At 56.6% G+C, this 14,661-nt stretch overlaps 1 long non-coding RNA gene across 1 annotated transcript; it reads right to left on the bottom strand.

Annotated features, from left to right (window-relative positions):
* Positions 1 to 11,478: 11,478 nt before the first annotated feature.
* Positions 11,479 to 14,361, bottom strand: LOC118549227 (uncharacterized). The gene is made up of 3 exons (XR_004923995.2): positions 14,228 to 14,361; positions 12,028 to 12,104; positions 11,479 to 11,640 (listed from the first exon to the last, which is right to left on the bottom strand). It is a non-coding gene; the product is annotated as an uncharacterized LOC118549227 (long non-coding RNA).
* Positions 14,362 to 14,661: the final 300 nt, after the last annotated feature.

Genomic DNA, 14,661 nt, shown 5'->3' with positions numbered 1-14,661 from the left:
ATAGCGTGCCCAGGTTGCTGAGAGGGGGCGGGGCCGGGACTTGAAGCCTCAGGTGGTTCTTGTTCTCGCCTCTGTCAGCCTTCAGGCCCCAGCCACTGTCACCCCGAATGCCAGCTTGCCCCACGAGGAGGGTGTGCAGCTCCACGCCTGGCCTCTCTGGTATATTTGGGTCCAGGCTAATGGTAGGGGAGGCTGGACTCCGAGTATGTTAGCTAGGGCGGTTTCATGGAAGAGGGTCTGCCGATCAGAGAAGGGGTGGGGGCCTAGCAGGCACCAGCACGCCGCCTCTGGCCGCTGGGAAGCCCCCCTCAACGTGACCCCGCATCAGTGTGCACACTCATCCACACTCCTTGGGGGCTCTGCCTCTCCCCGACGCCAGGCCCTTTCACAAAGAGCCCCCAGAGCTCCCGGCCCCTGACCAAGTAGCAGTGCTTGGGTCAGAGTGTCTGCTCACCTGGACCAGCTGGTTTAACAATGGGGGAGGGACAGGCACTAAGCGAAGGCCACACAGCAGGAGTGAGAGCTCGGTTTGCCTGGATCTAACTTTTGCAAAGCCAGCTTCCATGATTAGACACACCCCCTCTGAGAAGCCTTCCTTATTGAAATTTGGCATGGTGATGAGAGATTTCCCCTATGCATCTGGGCGATGGAGAGAAGGGAAGCAAACGTTGGCCTGAGAAGCCTCACTAAGGTCTCTCATGTCAGTCTCACTGTACCCATTTCACAAGTGTGAAGCCTGAGGATGCCAAGCAAAGGGACAACTTGTCTGACGTCATGGGCCTTCTAAGCAGAGCCAAGACTCACATGGCAGGGCTCCTGACGGTAGCCAGGATGTGTCCTGCAAGACCAGGTCCTGCCCAGCCGGGGCCACCATCTCTGCAGGAGCTGCTCTTTTAATAGGGAGCTGAGTGAAATCACCCAGGACAGCTGACTCTGGGGGAGGCAAAGTGACACAGACCTTAGCTCCAAACTCTGTGACTCGGGCCAGGCTTCCACCTGGTGAGCCTCAGTCTCCTCAGCAGTAAACAGGGATACAAGGGACTCTTCCTGCAATGAAATAATGAGGTCAAGTGCGCCACACCGTGTCTAGCAAATAGCAGGTGCTCAGGACATGGCCACCTACTCTTGAGTGGTGGGCATCCATACGGCAAAGCCCACTGCCCCAAATAGCACTGCAGGGCGCCTCCTTACACATCAAATGTCGCCTAAGGGACCTGGATGAGCCCGTCTCGGGTAAGTATCCAGGAGCGGAATTGCTGTGTCCTGGAGGCTGGGGTAGGTGTGACTTCGTTTGCATGAGCCCTGGGAGGTGGCTGTCTTGATTGGCTCCACCAGCTGCCATCCCCACGCAGGGCACCGGGGGTCCTCTCTGCCCGTGCCAGCACCAGCACTTGGCAGTACCCGGCTTTTCAATTCTTGCCAGTCTAATCATCACAAAGTGATACCTTGGGCTTCTCTGGTTACTACTACTGAGTTTGCTCATCTCTTCGTAGGCTTCTTGGCCTTTTCTGTCTTCTCGTCTGTAAATGGCCTGTTTCTGTCTTTGGCCCACTACCTGGGAAGACTTTTCTGAGCTTGCTACCTGGCCAGCCCCTCCCGCTCCACAGGCATCTTGTCCTGAGGAAGCCTGCGCAGCCATACATCCACGGGACACCGGGGACACCTGCAGTTCCCTGCACTTGGCCTGTCCGTGCTGCATTCTCCCCACCTGTGACTTTCCGGCTTCATTCATTTACCCATCGTTTCCCAGCACAGCTGGAATAAGATTCAAACGCCATGGCCAGCCCGAGGGTCCACACCACCTGCTTGCACCGACCTCTGCTGATGTCCTGGCTGGCTCACTGGCTCAAGCGAAGACTTCCTGGCCGGGTCTGAACTGCCATGCTCATCCACAACCTCGGGGATGCCGCATGGCTCCCTCCCTGCAGGAGTCCCCTCCACACAGAGGCCGCCCCCGACAGACGGCCCCGCCTGAGACACCAGCGCACCACTACGTACTGCCCTGTCACCCTGGACCCGGATTTTGTTTTCTTCTCAGCACTTACTCACACTGGCCACTACGCTGCATGTCTTTTTATTGTTTGTTTTTGTTAAGATTTTATTTATTTATTTGAGAGAGAGTGAGAGAGAGAGAGAGAGCATGAGCAGGGGGAGTGGCAGGCAGAAGGAGAGGGAGAAGCAGTCTCCCCGCGGAGCAGAGAGCTCGACCCCCGGGATCATGACCTGAGCTGAAGGCAGACACTTAACCGACTGCGCCCCCCCGGGTGCCCCCAGGTTTTTGTTCAGTGGTGTTTAGAGGTGAAGAAGCTGGCGCACGCCAAGTCCATAGCAAGCACAGGGTAGCCCCTGGCAGGAACCTCCAAACAGACCCAGTGCACCTTCCTCAGCACCGCTCAGACATAGCTCCTGGGGCAGCTTTAACTCAGATCCACCTGGATATTCAGGTGAACCCACTTAATTTCTCTCCTGAGTCCCACTGCCTGCTTCGAAGTCAAGGCGCTGAATCCGCACAAGAGGAGCTATTGGTGGTGGAGGCAGAGCGGTCCGGAGCATTTGCACTCGCTGCCTCAGAGCAGAGCCACGTCCTGGGGGTCCCAGCCCCCCTGTGTCTAGGAGACGGCTCTGCAGGACCGCTTGCCCCCAGTGAACCAGAAGCAGCAGTGGATATGCATCCTATCCAGGCCTACGTGGGGAAGAAGCCGGTGGGTTCTGACAGGAGTCATAAGGTGGCAGGAGCCTGGGCCTGTCTCCTGCCACACACCCACTCCAGACTGCTGAAATGCAAGGGGTCACCTCGATTGCATTAAGCCACCGAGATCCCCAGGTTTTGCTGGTAGAGCAACTGGAATTACCAACTAGAACAGTAAGATTGGAGCCGTGTCCATCTGTCGCTAGAGGCAGGTGTCCAGCCCAAAGTCTCAGCAAATGAGCTGATAGATGGGAGTCGGTGAGCCCGTCCTTCCTGCTCAGAGCTCTCTCCAGGCATGCTGCCTCGGGATAAGGAAGGACATCTTCTTCCTTTATAGCTTTTAATAACAAAAGCATTACACCTTCCCTGATTTTAAAATATACAGAAGTGTCTATAGTAAAAGATAAAAATATGTTCCAAAATCCTGCTCCCCAGAGGGAACCGCTAGGACCACACTTGGTGTATGTGAATGCAAACATACACATATATGTCCCAGAGACATGCTTCTTCCCCAAGGTATTTTTCTCAACTCCACATTACACATAAGTAGACCTGCCTCATTGTTTTTAACAGTCATAGAGGATTTCATAACATGGAGGTACCTAAATTTTCTTCCTCAACCTCCTGTAGATGGATCTGGACAAGGATTCCGTTGGTTTTTCCACCATCACCAACAACATGGTAACAAAGGTCCTTGAACATTTATCTTTCAGCACTGGTGTGAGTCTTGCTGCAAAGTCTTCTTGTCTCCTAGAAGTGGGGGTTCTGGGTCAAACAGTGTTGGCTTTTACATGTTGAGGGATTCCCCCGAGAAGGGGGTTGATCATCCTGCAGGATGACCCTGGATAAACCGTGGAAAGCCTAGGAGATAGGGAGCTTTCCTTTGCTGGAGGAATCCCAGGGGCTTTAGACAAGCACCCACGAGGGTGCTGCAGAGGCGGCTCCTCCATCAAGTTCTGGGTTGCCCTGGACAACCCTTGTTTGTTCCCACTAGCATGTTTTATTTCTGTACAAACGTTCTGGGGCTGATCCTGGCTGGGAATCGTATGAGGTTCCTTCATGGCCACAGTCTTAAGTTCCCTCTCCTGGGGGCCTGCTGGGGGAGCTAGAGCAGCCTCCGGCCAACCCCCAGCTTAAGGATGCAATTCCCCCGTCCTCCCCTGGGACAGTCCTGTGAAATCTGCACAAGAAACGCACAGCCTTGTAATCAGTGCCACTGTTTGTCACCAGATGTTCAGAGGCAGGGGTGCTAATTGATGCAAGCAAGGAGGAGGGAGAGGAGGGGGCATGGAAGCTGCTGGGAGGATGGGCGGGCTTGGGGAGGCAGGAGAGCCCCACACTGGGGGTGTGCAAGAAAATGCATCTTAGGAGGGACTGCGCAGAAGGAGGGGCATAGGACATTTAGGGTCTCCTGGCAATGAGAGGTAACGAGCCTGAGAATAAGGATCTCTGATTTTATTACAAGATCCTGTAATACTGATGAGAATTTCTGTGATCTGGTGCCTGCATTCTACGACTCTGTTTTGAAATGCTCTGATGTCATGATTCCGAGCCTCTGATTCTGTGTTAAAGCTCCAAGCGGTGCACAGGGCAGGTGGTTTTGGAGCGGGGCTCCTGGAGACCCAACTCTTATGAGTGTTGAGAACTTGGGCGCACTGCCTGCCAGCTCCATGCCTCAGTTTGCTGGCTGGTAGATGCAAATGGCAAGGTATTGGCCCATGGTGTCTCAGCGCGGGTTCAAGGAGCTGATACACGTGGATACTCAGGCTGAGAAGGGGGCCTGGCACACAGTGAGTGCTCAGCGAATGCTGGCTTTCGTTGTTCTTCCATTAGTTTCAAGGGCCAGCAGTCCAAGTGTTGATTCTGGGAGCCGAGGCCAGGGATTGGGCTATTGTTCTAAGCTGCTTCTCCGGGTCTGGAAGTGTCTGGGGCTCCAGGACCGGGGTCCACTGGGCAACCAGCCCTCCACAGCAGGCAGCTGCTGGAAAGCAAAGCAAACACGCAGAAGGAAGGAAGCTCCTGGGGCCGCAGGAAAGCAAACAAGGGCCACTTCCTCCAGCCGCACGCTGCGGACGGCCAACCTTTCCCAGAGCTGTTCCTTGGGAGTCCTCCTCAGGCGCCCGGCCCGTGTTTGGACAGCTTGAGGGGCGTGGGGGGCAGAGAAAGTGGAGCAACAGAGAACGAGGCCTGGCCTGGCCAGTCGCAGGCCCCTTCTGCCTGTCCCCCCTGTAGGGCATTTGCCATGCAGCCTACCTGACCGCATCCTGGGCTCTGGCCTACAGGCCTGGCTGTTGGGGGGCCAGGCCTGGGGGGTGGTCCTCAGGATGGGGCATCCCGGCTGCGATTACAATAACATCGATAATAATAATTAGTGCTGATTAAAAGCTTGCCAGGAGCCAGCTCTATTCTCACTGCCGTATGCAGAGTATTTCTTGTCATCTTTGTAACACCCCCCCCATTATTATTGTAATTTTACAGGTGAAAAAAACGGAGGCAAGATTGAGTAATTTTACAGCCCAGATGGTCTGCCTCTGGTCATTACACTCTCAGTAAACTACACATTGCCTTTCAAGAGGTCATGATAATGATACCAGCAGAGAGCACTTTCTGAATAATCTGCTTTCATGATTTCTCTCAAGTCCTTTAGTGACCCTATTGGGTGGGTCTCATGAGCCCCATTTATCAGGGAAGGTAAATTGAGGCACAGTGCAATGGAGCTACTTCCCCAAGATTATCCAATTAGAAAAGGTAGCAACTGGGATTCAGACCTGTTTCAGTCCAGTGCTAAAACCCATGATGTTAACCACGATGCTAGTGTATTCGTTTCCTCTGGCTGCTGTAACAAATCACCACAAACTTGGTGGCTTAAAACAACGCCGATTTATTCCCTTACAGTTCTGGGAGTCAGAAGTCTGAAATCAGTCTCGTTGTGCTAACATTGAGGTGTTGGCAGGGCTGGATCTTTCAGGAACGTCTGAGAGGTGAACCCCTTTCCTTGACTTTTCAGCTTCTAGTGCCACCTGTATTTCTTGGCTCACGGCCCCTTCCTCTGTCTTCAGAGCACATCGCTCCGCATCACCCCAATCTCTGCTACTGTCATCACATCTGCCCCCCTCCCACCTTCCTCATGTAAAACCATTACAATTACATCAGGTCCTTCTGCATAATCCAGGATAATCTCCCCATCTCAAAATCCTTGATTTATTCGCACGCTCACCATCGTTTTTGCCATATCGACAGGTTCCAGGGATTAGGACATGACCATATTTGGGGGGCATTATCCTGCCTATCACCAGTAGGTTAGGCTAAATTTTGCTAAAGTGGAGATAATGAGCTCCCCACCCCTGGATCTATGGAAGCACATCTTAGGCCCACTCAAAACCTTGGCAGTGGGAGTCATGGGTGCTTAACTCAGAATCTGAAGACCTAGAAGCTTATTCTCAGACACTCTGGAACGCTTCCAGATGGAGAAATGGAAGCATCCTTTGTTTTAGTGGTGGTGACTTCACCACCAGGGCCCTCCCTCAGCACAGCTCTCAGGGGACTTCTCACACCCAGGTTTGTGTCACTGGGATGTGCATCCAAGCTTTCCCTCCCTGCCCGCAGCGAGCTTGCCAAGGGCAGAGCGCGGATGCCCTTTCCTCTGGTGCCAGCCCACGGTCCGCGCCCAATTAATGTGTGTGGGAAGATCAAGCAACGAAAGCTCAGAGGGCACCTGTGACTGGTAGGTTGTAGATGGCCCCGGGTGGGGCCTGGCACACTGTAGGGGCTCAGCAAGTGTATGCTGAATTAGGTCACCCACGAGGCTCTACAGTAGCGCCCTCCAAGAGAACGTTCGGCAGTGCTGGAAATGCTCTAAAGCTGCCCTGCCCAGCTTGGGAGCCACTGGCCAAGCGTGGCTACGGAGTCCTTCCAATATGGCTGGTGTGACTTCACTTAGGCTGAATTCTCTCTCAAGAACCCCAAGACCTGGCCTGAAACTGGGCCTCCTTAGCCTCCCCTCCCCACCCCTCTGTGCTGGTTCCATTGTAATGGTCTCTAGCCCAGTGTCGGCTGGCCAGCCGGGTCCTTCTCCCGGTCCCCCGGCCTTGTCGCAGCTCTCACAGGCCTGCCACCTCCATGCCAACCAGCATCCCGGAAGGCCCACGGCGCACTGTGGACATTCGGCCCTCGCAACAACACAGGGAGGTGGGTCTCATTATTTCCGCCTTGGAGATAAGGAAGAGAGGGCTCTGTGAGCGCCAGAGGCTTCCCCAGTCCATGCAGGAAAGCAGGGCCGAACTAGACCACTGGGCCAGGCCCCTGTGCACTGCTGCAGAGCAAGCTGGCGAGCAAGGAGCCCGGCAGCCTGAGGCAGGGAAGAGACAAAAGCAGGACCCCGGCCCCGCCCACATCCCCAGCCTGGGGCTCGCAGCGGCTCAGGGCCCCCGGGGCTGCCCACGGGCAGATGGCTACGCTGGCAGAGGCAGGGCAGCCCCTCGCCGGGCCAGACCCAGTTTCGACCAGGGCGGAGGAACAAAGGGCTTTCACGGGGTGTAACCCAGGCCGAGGGGAGAAGAATGGTCAGGTGTATGGAGAGGCAGGTTCACATGGAGGGAAAGGGCGAGCGGTGCAGGCCCGGCTGGCACGGGGGCCCGGGTTCCGGCCCACACTCCCAGGGCGGCAGACGGTCGCTGGCAGCGAGTGAAGGCCCTGTTTGTGCGATATGTCGGCAGGGAGGGCAGGCCTTTTAAGGGGTGAGATCGTGTGGCCTGATAGCACACCGGGGCCTCTCCCTGGGGGGGCCGGGCCCCCTGTGAGGACTGTCGGCCATTGTTACCTGCGCCTCGAGTGAAGGAAAACGGGACACGGGCGGTCAGCCGATACCTGTGCGATCTGGCGGCCGGGGGCAGCTCCGCCGCCCGCGGCTCCAGTTACAGAGCCGGAGGGGGCGGGCGCCGGGCCGGGAAGGGCCCGCGGAGCTGCTGGCCCGGCTGCAGGCCCCCCGGCATGTCCACGGCACACGGGCTGGAGTGATCCGCCCAGGGTGAGGGCCGTGAGGCTGCGGGGGTGTGTGCCGGGTGTCAGGGATCATGGGGTGCCCCCCCCACTCTGTCGGGAGAGGCCACGAACACGCTGTGCAGGACTGCTCGACCACATGGGTCCAACGGTCAACACGGAAGACGAAGTCCAGGAAAATGTGGGAAAATTAAACCGCACGGGGAGCAGAGGTGACGCCCATCTGTAGTGTTTGCCAGTGGCCCTGGTGTAAATGCTGGTAGCAGCCTGCTGGGGCCCACCGCTAGCGTTTACCTCCTAGCCAGCACACGTGGGGATTCTGTGGCCACTGGGCAGCAGCAGTCACAGCCCTTGCTGTTGGAGTATTCCGTGCTGTTAATGTGTTCAGCCCTCGTGTGATAGATAGTAACATTTTACAGAGGAGGCACAGAGAGGCTGAGTAATTTGCCCAAGGTCACACAGCTGTGATGGGGTAGAGCTGGGATCTGAACCCAGACCATCTGACTGCAGAGTCCGTGCGACTAAGCACCACTCTGCCCTGCTCCCAGCCCCTGCCCCCCCGCCCCACTTAGCATGGTGAAATAACAGCCATTTCCTGTGCACTAGCAATGAGCTGGCCATGCTCCCAGGTGAGCTCTCTCATTTAACCTGTTCAACCACCCTATCTGGAGGCTGCTCCCATTTGACAGAAGCCAAGACTCAACTCTGGGAAGTGACATGCTTGGAAAATGAGGCAGGGTCATAGCAGGGAATAGAGAGCAGTCAAATGGGTAATTAATGAAGGGGCCGGTTACAGAGACGTGGGCAGGGTCAGAGAAACCAGCCAGGGATGGTGAAGCACACTGCCAGCAGTGGGGAGCTGCTCCTTCCTGGGGCCTGGGGCACAGAACAGCCCTTCCCGGAACCTGCTGCGGGCAGCTGCAGCTGGACGGGTGGCTGCCGGACACAAGCCACAGACATTGGGGGACACAGCCACCGCCACCTGCCACCCAGCAGGAGGGCTAGGGGGCCCTCTCACCCTCTGATCCCTTTCAGTCCAGGTGGAGCTGGGAGGCCATGGATGCAGACTCAAGGTCAGCCCCCAGGGCACAGAGCAGGGCCCTGAGTGGATCTGGAGGGGCTTATGGAGAATAGGCAGGCTGCTGTCTCCCCAAAGCGGGTGGATGCCAGAGCCCGGGCTCCCGCAGAGTGCACGCACTACCCAGGCTTCCCATTGGTCCACTAGCTCGCCGCACTGCCTGAGGACCACTCATGCCCGGCATGGCCACAGAAATGACGCAAAGTCCCAAGGACTTCCTGCCTCCATCTAGCAAGGGCCTATTCGTCCATTTACCAACCACTTCTTCACGCTGAGTGTGCAGGAGCCCCTACGCTAGATGCTCTGCTGGACAGAGGAAACCACAGAAGCTGTGGAGGCTGCAGAAAGTGTTCTACCCCCTAGGCATCCAGTTGGCATCTGTAGGGTGCGGAGTTGCCAGAGTCTGGCACTTACATGGCATTTTTAAATGGTTTTACAAATTGAAGATGTCCTTGATGACATTTTATATACATACATACATATGTATATATATGTGTGTGTGTGTATGTGAATGTGTATTATGTGTTTGTGTGTGAACATGCATGTATATGCGGACATGTATATATGCACTAGATACGTGTGTCTATACATATATGTATCACACACATACTCACATACACATACATGTATCTGTCTTTGCTTGCAGACTTTGTGGGTATTCTGTATTACTTCATTTACTCAGCCATTGAACGAAATGTACTGGGGTCACCTGCGTGCCCGGCCCTGGGATAAAGGAGCTGGGGAAAGAACTGGACGCGGAGCCATGTCTCTAGAAGCCCCTGAGCGGGGTCAAGGACCCTGTCACTGAGCGATAATGAGCTGTAGGCCTTGAGTGAGGCCAGGACCCAGTGAAGAGGCCAAGACGCAGAGGAACTGACAACAGTAAGAGGAAGCAGAATGTGCAGCAAAGCAGATGTAGAGGCGAAGGCTGCAGGGCCGGGGAGAGCGAGATGGGGCTGCCACGGCTGGACTGCAGCAGGAGTCAGAGCGAGCCAGAGCCAGGGGCCAGCCGAGCTCCGGGCTGTGGAGGGGCCCCAGGTAGATGCACGCGGGTCCGGGCTGGACACAGATGTCCCCTCAGCAGGGTGCCTGAAGAGCCCCGGATGGAGGCCCGACTTACAGGGCTTGGGCAGGACTCAGGGAGCCCCTGGGGTCGGAGCAGCGCCCAGGGCTGGGCACAGGGGAGTGCCATCACCACCCTGGACCTGGGGGCGGGGCAGGGAGTGGTTCCCGGGAAAGGCCTGGAGCCACAGGTGGGGGCCTCATGCCCGGAGCTGCAGCTATAGAGAAAGGCAGCCACGGTGACCCTGGACAGAGAAAGATGGGGACTAAGTGCACCCATGCCCTTCTTCTGCCTTTCCACTGGCCGAGCCCAGCCGGGAGCAGGCGGGCAACAGAGCCTGGATGATGGGGTCCCCAGAGGTCAGCCTCTGGGTGCCGAGCAGGGTAGAGAAGGGCAGGGAGTGAATGGGGTAGGGTAAAAAGAACAGCCACCCTAGTGGGCAACAGTCAGGGTGTTTAAGACCAAGATCTCTGGAGCCATTTGGACTGAGTCTGGGTGGCAGCCCCCGCTGGGGTGGGCTGTGGCCCTCCTGCTCCCTCCCTATCCTACAGACCTGTGGCTTCAGAAACGCTGGACCAGGCACGCTTACAGACCAGGCTGTTGTACAAGCTGCAATGGGGCTACGCTGGTGTGGGGCCAGGTCACCTCTGTGTAACCTGTGGACAGAATGGCAGGTGGCACCTGAATGTCAGATCCACCTGGATGGAGTGGTGACGCCAGAGTTTCAGGGCGATGCGCTGAGAAGGGGGTAAAGGCTTGGTGATGAACCCCTCAGGGCTTACCACGACCTGACACCCTGGACGCCTGGACGGCCTCTGGCCATTGCCAGCAACCTGAACGCCCGCCACGAGAAGCTGCGCCACCCGCCCGTCCAGCTGCGAAACCTCCCGGCCTCTGCTTCAATCGCCATGCCTGTCGGCTGGATTTCCTCGAGCCTCTCATGGAGACTGGGGGGCTCCACCACGACCACCCGAGCCGTGTGCCCTCAGACACGGGGCTCCTTCTCCAGGCCTCTTGTTTCTCCCCCCGTCAAATAGGAATACTAAATAGGAAAATGAACAGAATGTCACGGGGTTCTGTCAGGATGAGATGAGTCACCGAGCTCCGTCACAGCAGCTGCCATTGTCTTCGAGACTCCACATTCACCAATGGCCGCTTAATGTCGTTTCCGATAGAAATAGAATGCGAGCCACGTAGGTCATTACAAGCTTTTCTAAAAAAGCAAAAATAAACTGGTGCAATTCGTTTTAATGTCATTTAACCCAATACATCTCAAATGTTTGAGCGCATGAAACATAAGCGGCCATATGTCAAGGGCTCAGTAGTCCCTTGTGGCCAGTGGCGACGGCATTGGCCGGTGCAGGCTGCTGAATGCGTGCCACGCACGCAGACATGCTTCAGGCGGGGGAAAGCAAGCGTCCTCCTGCCAGAGGTAATATTAGCACTGGACGTCCACAGGTGAGCTGGATTTGCAGATGCGGGGATGGGTAGGGTCATCCAGGCTTATGTCCTTCCCATTCTGACGGTGGGGAAACCAAGGCCCAGAGAAGTTGTGAGTGAGAAGCCTGGGCATGAGTTGCAAGAAGAAGGCACGTTACTTAGAAAGTGAGTAGGGAACAGGTGTGATCCCTAATGCCAAGTACAGGGTGGGTGGGGGGACGGAGGGAGGGAACGGTGTGAAGAAGACAGGAGGGCAAGGGGAAGGGGAGGATGAGGAAGTGAAGAAAGAGAACCCTGAAGGGAAATCATCTATGGCTTTAAAAGAGCTGGCTGCATCCTGCTGCTGCTTAAGATGCTCAGCCTGCCGTCGCCCTGGTAACGAGAGAAAAATCACAGAGCAATTTGTAATCAGTAGTGGTTTCTGCTGCTCCCTGGGAACATTGTTCCCCTGTGGAGGCCGCATCGCTGAGTAGGAGGGGTCTTACCCCCTCCCAATGCGAGAGACCATCTGCATCACCCTCCTTGTGAGGCTGTCCATCCCCAGCTCACATAGCTCCCTGAACGCAGAGCTCCCTCCTTGTTGGTCAGCCTGCCCCATGTCTGTGGAACCTGTCTGGGAGGAAACTCTAGCTCACACCACACTGGAGCCTGCCTCTCTATGCTCTGGCCACTGGAGCCATAAGCCCCACCTCCTCCCCCTGCCTGGGGCAGCCTGCAGAGACTCAAGATGAAGCGTGGCATCTCCCCAGTCCCACTTACCAAATAGTGTCTGCAGACTCCTCCCAATCCTGGTTGGTTCCTCTCAACCAGTCCCAGGCACAGGATCCAGGAAGAGTCTGAGCAGCATAAAGCACAAATGTCACCTCCCTCATTCTAGGTGTAGACCTTGATTAATAGAACCTAAGGTCAAGTTGGCATGGCCATGGGCCCAACCTCCCTGCTCTTTCTGTGTCTGTCTCCAGATGAACATCCATTGGTATGAAACATCCACTCCAGCAAAATCAGGCATCCCACCACCTGTGCCCTATCCATTCTAAGGTCTCACAGGCAATTCCATGAGGCCAATATAGAACTCCTGATTATCCCCCACCCAGATCTTCCTGCTCAGACCATAAACTTCAGCATCATTCCTCACCTGTCTTTCTTCTTCACCTTCCATGCCTGATCCTTGAGCTTACTGTTCCCACTCCTAAATAGCTCTGGCATCCATCTACTGCTCCCCTCTTCCTCCACTGCCCCCCCCGCCCCCGACCTGCCACCATCAGCTCTTGTCCGGGTGGCTACAAGAGCCTCCTGGCCAGTCTCCTGGCTTCTCTGCCCACTGAGAAATCAGAGATGTCATTACCTTGCTTGGAACAGCCCAGTGTTCCCCGCCCCAGTGACTCCTCACCTGGGCCTCACTGAGTCCCCAGAGTCACTCCTGCCCTTCCTGTCACCCCTGCACTGCAACACACAGGACCTTCCTATTCCCGGGCTCCCCAAAGCTTCTTCCTGCTTCGGGACCCTGGCCCTTGCTGTTCGCCCTGCCTGGAATATGCTTCTCCCAGCTATGCTGCCCTGAGTCAGCTCTAGTCTCCTCTCAGAGGGGTCTCCTTAAGCCCCTCCGGGTGAGTCCCCTGCGCCCCACTGCCCCCCCCCCCCACAAGCTCAGTGATTTTTCTACCCCTGCATGGTTCTCAATTCCTCTATCGCTGATGCAGGTTTTCCCCACCTTGTTCCTTTATCCCTAGGTGCTCGATGAGGTTCCCAGTGGGCTGGGTGTTCCTGGGAGCAGGCCTGGGACTGCTTTGCTGGGTGTACCCTAACACCTGGTGCTCAGTACACAGCAAGTGCTCCATAAATGCTCTAAGAATGCGTGTGTGGCTCCCACATCCTCCCTATGTGTTGCAGACAGGTGTCAAACCATCAGCATCAGGGCCAGGGGATGCGCTCGCACTCTGCCTGGGCCGTTCACCGGCCTTCTGCCCCTCTCGGGATCAGTTCCCCCCTCCTCTCTGAGGCTCCCTTCACAACCTGGTGATGAAGAGGAGCAAAGTGATTCCTAGAGCCTTGCCTCGTGGCTGCTCAGGTGGAGGCACCCCGGCAGGGCCTCTCTTGGGACCGCTGGCTCATCGTGCAACCCCCACCAGGGGCCTCTCCCCCATGCTGTGGCTGGGACAGCTTTTTTTCCCTTCAGGCACAGCAGAGCCCACAAAGTTTCTGTGGTCAGAGGCACTCTGTGGTCGGGGCCTCAGAAGCTCTGGAGGTCAGGGGAGGGGATGCAGGTTCATCCTTCTCGGGGCTAGCCCAGGGCTCATCAGGACCACTAGTCTGGTTGTGGGCTCCAGGATGCGGGAGGGCCCAGTGTCAAGGCTCAGACAAGCATGTCCTGAAGGGCCGAGGCCCTGATAATTATTCTCACATTGTTCCCAACCGCTCTGGGAGCAGGTGCAAAAGCCCTGCTCCTCATTTGGTGGATGAGGAAATTGAGACTCAATGAGAAGTGGCCTGGCCAAAGTCACATGGCACATAAGGTGGGAAGCAACCAGCATCCTGAATCGGGCAGACCCAATCCAAGGCCAGAGAGTGAGCAGACTTGGGAGCCTCAGGGCCGGACCCCGAAGTACAGAGCAGATGGGGAGGACTCATGGCACAGGCTGCTGGGAGGGTCCCTAGGCACCTCTGGACCAGCAGAAGAAGGTTCTGGGACTCTAGAGTTCACTTATTGTGTCACCGAGGGCAAGCCCCTTCTCTTCTCCAGGCCTCAGTCTCCAGTTCTGGAAAATGGAGCTGCCGCGCCAACCAGGGAGGGCTGGAGGGAGGCTCAGAGGAGGATGGGACGTGGGGGAGGAGCCGAGTGGGGGAAGGGGAGGACGGGAGGCACACCGCTCCTGAGCTGCACGGAGGCCCACACAGCCCTGTCCTCTGCCACCCCAGCCCCCATTTCCTCCCAGTCTGCTCCCGGGGCTCCATCACTCACTCTGTGGTCCATTACTGCCTGTCCCAACTCCGGCCCTGGAAGTTGTCCAGTCGCAAATGGAAAGGAGCCGGGGGTTGGCAGAGCTGGCCGGCCTGCGGTTCTGAGGACAGGAGCCTCCTCTGATCAATGGGGTCTGGAGGAGGTGGTGTAGGCAGAGAGAAAGAAGCTGTCTCTACGTCCGCTCCCTTTGCCCTTCCACCCCTGACCTGGAACCGTTTGCACGGGCCCACCTTCCTGTCCTTGATGCAGAGACCTGGCCCCGCCCGTGAGGAAACCCAGTGGAGAGGGTGAGTGATTTAGCGCAAGTCGCTCATCACACAGAGCCAGCCGGAACTAAGTTTGGGCAGACCCAGTTCCTGACCACAGGCTCTTCCCAGCTGCCTCTCCCTGGGTTTCATTCTGGGGAGTGGCATTTTCATTTGTAAGTGAAGGGT

The sequence above is a fragment of the Halichoerus grypus genome, chromosome 1, assembly GCF_964656455.1.
Source record: "Halichoerus grypus chromosome 1, mHalGry1.hap1.1, whole genome shotgun sequence".
NCBI classification, from domain to species: Eukaryota; Metazoa; Chordata; class Mammalia; order Carnivora; family Phocidae; genus Halichoerus; species Halichoerus grypus.
Note: the sequence above shows the minus strand (reverse complement) of the source record. Positions and strands in the feature narration are given on the sequence as shown.